The following is a 4,149-nucleotide window of genomic DNA, read 5'->3' on the forward strand; positions in this document are numbered from 1 at the left end:
TGCTTAGAATCCTCAATGCCTAGCTTAGAATCCTCAATGCCTGGCTTAGAATCCTCAATGCCTTGCTTAGAATCCTCAATGCTTAGAATCCTCAATGCTTAGAATCCTCAATGCTTAGCTTAGAATCCTCAATGCTTAGAATCCACAATGCTTAGAATCCTCAATGCTTAGAATCCTCAATGCTTAGAAACCTCAATGCTTAGAATCATCAATGCTTAGAATCCTCAATGCTTAGAATCCTCAATGAATAGAATCCTCAACGCTTTGCATCCTCAATGCTTATCATCCTCATTACATAGCTTAGAATCCTCAATGCTTAGCATCCTCAATGTTTAGCATCCTCAATGCTTAGCATCCTCAATGCTTAGAATCCTCAATGCTTAGAATCCTCAATGCTTAGAATCCGCAATGCTTAGAATCCGCAATGCTTAGAATCCTGAATGCTTAGAATCCTCAATGCTTAGAAACCTCAATGCTTAGAATTCTCAATGCTTAGAATCCGCAATGCTTAGAATCCGCAATGCTTAGAATCCTCAGTGCTTAGCATCCTCAATGCTTAGCATCCTCAATGCTTAGAATCCTCAATGCTTATAATCCTCAATGCTTAGAATCCTCAATGCTTAGAATCCGCAATGCTTATAATCCTCAATGCTTAGAATCCTCAATGCATAGAATCCGCAATGCTTAGAATCCTCAATGCTTAGCATCCTCAATGCTTAGCATCCTCAATGCTTAGAATCGTCAATGCTTAGCATCCTCAATGCTTAGCATCCTCAATGCTTAGCTTAGAATCCTCAATGCTTAGAATCCTCAATGCTTAGAATCCTCAATGCTTAGCATCCTCAATGCTTAGAATCCTCAATGCCTAGCTTAGAATCCTCAATGCTTAGAATCCTCAATGCTTAGAATCCTCAATTCTTAGAATCCTCAATGCTAACAATCCTCAATGCTTAGAATCCTCAATGCTTAGCTTAGAATCCTCAATGCTTACAGTCCTCAATGCCTAGAATCCTCAATGCTTAGAATCCTCAATGCTTACAATCCTCAATGCCTGGCTTAGAATCCTCAATGCTTAGAATCCTCAATGAATAGAATCCTCAACGCTTTGCATCCTCAATGCTTATCATCCTCATTACATAGCTTAGAATCCTCAATGCTTAGCATCCTCAATGTTTAGCATCCTCAATGCTTAGCATCCTCAATGCTTAGAATCCTCAATGCTTAGAATCCTCAATGCTTAGAATCCTCAATGCTTAGCTTAGAATCCTCAATGCTTAGAATCCTCAATCCTTAGAATCCTCAATGCTTAGAAACCTCAATGCTTAGCATCCTCAATGTCTAGAATCCTCAAAGCTCAGCTTAGAAACCTCAATGCTTAGAATCCTCATTGCTTAGAATCCTCAATGCTTAGAATCCTCAATGCTTAGCTTAGAATCCTCAATGCTTAGAATCCTCAGTGCTTAGAATCCTCAATGCTTAGAATCCTCAATGCTTAGAAACCTCAATGCTTAGCATCCTCAATGCTTAGAATCCTCAATGCTTAGCTTAGAAACCTCAATGCTTAGAATCCTCATTGCTTAGAATCCTCAATGCTTAGAATCCTCAATGCTTAGCATCCTCAATGCTTAGAATCGTCAATGCTTAGCATCCTCAATGCTTAGCATCCTCAATGCTTAGCTTAGAAACCTCAATGCTTAGAATCCTCAATGCTTAGAATCCTCAATGCTTAGCATCCTCAATGCTTAGAATCCTCAATGCCTAGCTTAGAATCCTCAATGCTTATAAACCTCAATGCTTAGAATCCTCGATACTTAGAAACCTCAATGCTTAGAATCCTCAATGCATAGAATCCTCAAAGCTTAGAATCCTCAATGCATAGAATCCTCAATGCTTAGCATCGTCAATGCTTAGCATCCTCATTACATAGCTTAGAATCCTCAATGCTTAGCATCGTCAATGCTTAGCATCGTCAATGCTTAGCATCGTCAATGCTTAGCATCCTCAATGCTTAAAATCCTCACTGCTTAGAATCCTCAATGCTTAGAATCCTCAATGCGTAGAATCCTCAATGCTTAGAAACCTCAATGCTTAGAATCCTGAATGCTTAGAATCCTCAATGCTTAGAAACCTCAATGCACAGAGTCCTTAATTCTTAGAAACCTCAATACTTCGCATCCTCAGTGCTTAGCTTAGAATCCTCACTGCTTAGAAACCTCAATGCTTAGAATCCTCAATGCTTAGCATCCTCAATGCCTAGAATCCTCAATGCCTAGCTTAGAATTCTCAATGCTTAGAATCCTCAATGCTTAGAATTCTCAATGCTTAGAATCCTCAATGCTTAGAATCCTCAATGCTAACAATCCTCAATGCTTAGAATCCTCAATGCTTAGCTTAGAATCCTCAATGCTTAGAAACCTCAATGCACAGAGTCCTTAATGCTTAGAAACCTCAATACTTCGCATCCTCATTGCTTAGCTTAGAATCCTCAATGCTTAGAATCCTCAATGCTTAGAATCCTCAATGCTTAGCATCCTCAATGCTTAGAATCCTCAATGCCTAGCTTAGAATCCTCAATGCTTAGAATCCTCAATGCTTAGAATCCTCAATGCTTAGAATCCTCAATGCCTAGCTTAGAATCCTCAATGCTTAGAATTCACAATGCTTAGAATCCTCAATGCTTAGCTTAGAATCCTCAATGCTTAGAATCCTCAATGCTTAGAATCCTCAATGCTTAGAATCCTCAGTGCTAACAATCCTCAATGCTTAGAATCCTCAATGCTTAGCTTAGAATCCTCAATGCTTCGAATCCTCAATGCCTAGAATCCTCAATGCTTAGAATCCTCAATGCTTAGAATCCTCAATGCTTAGAATCCTCAATGCCTAACTTAGAATCCTCAATGCTTAGAATCCTCAATGCTTAGAATCCTCAATGCTTAGCTTAGAATCCTCAATGCTTAGCATCCTCAATGCTTAGAATCCTCAATGCTTAGAATCCTCAATGCTTAGAATCCTCAATGCTTAGCTCAGAAACCTCAATGCTTAGAATCCTCAATGCTTAGCATCCTCAATGCTTAGAATCCTCAATGCCTAGCTTAGAATCCTCAATGATTAGAATCCTCAATGCTTAGAATCCTCAATGCTTAGACTCCTCAATGCTTAGAATCCTCAATGCTTAGAATCCTCAATGCTAAGAATCCTCAATGCTTAGAATCCTCAATGCTTACCTTAGAAACCTCAATGCTTAGAATCCTCAATGCTTAAAATCCACAATGCTTAGAATCCTCAATGCCTAGCTTAGAATCCTCAATGCCTGGCTTAGAATCCTCAATGCCTTGCTTAGAATCCTCAATGCTTAGAATCCTCAATGCTTAGAATCCTCAATGCTTAGAATCCTCAATGCTAAGAATCCTCAATGCTTAGAATCCTCAATGCTTACCTTAGAAACCTCAATGCTTAGAATCCTCAATGCTTAAAATCCTCAATGCTTAGAATCCTCAATGCCTAGCTTAGAATCCTCAATGCCTGGCTTAGAATCCTCAATGCCTTGCTTAGAATCCTCAATGCTTAGAATCCTCAATGCTTAGAATCCTCAATGCTTAGCTTAGAATCCTCAATGCTTAGAATCCACAATGCTTAGAATCCTCAATGCTTAGAATCCTCAATGCTTAGAAACCTCAATGCTTAGAATCATCAATGCTTAGAATCCTCAATGCTTAGAATCCTCAATGAATAGAATCCTCAACGCTTTGCATCCTCAATGCTTATCATCCTCATTACATAGCTTAGAATCCTCAATGCTTAGCATCCTCAATGTTTAGCATCCTCAATGCTTAGCATCCTCAATGCTTAGAATCCTCAATGCTTAGAATCCTCAATGCTTAGAATCCGCAATGCTTAGAATCCGCAATGCTTAGAATCCTGAATGCTTAGAATCCTCAATGCTTAGAAACCTCAATGCTTAGAATTCTCAATGCTTAGAATCCGCAATGCTTAGAATCCGCAATGCTTAGAATCCTCAGTGCTTAGCATCCTCAATGCTTAGCATCCTCAATGCTTAGAATCCTCAATGCTTATAATCCTCAATGCTTAGAATCCTCAATGCTTAGAATCCGCAATGCTTATAATCCTCAATGCTTAGAATCCTCAATG

The sequence above is a fragment of the Coturnix japonica genome, chromosome 13 (genome assembly GCF_054131305.1).
Source record: "Coturnix japonica strain WE chromosome 13, WE-NBRP24, whole genome shotgun sequence".
In the NCBI taxonomy this organism is placed as follows: Eukaryota; Metazoa; Chordata; class Aves; order Galliformes; family Phasianidae; genus Coturnix; species Coturnix japonica.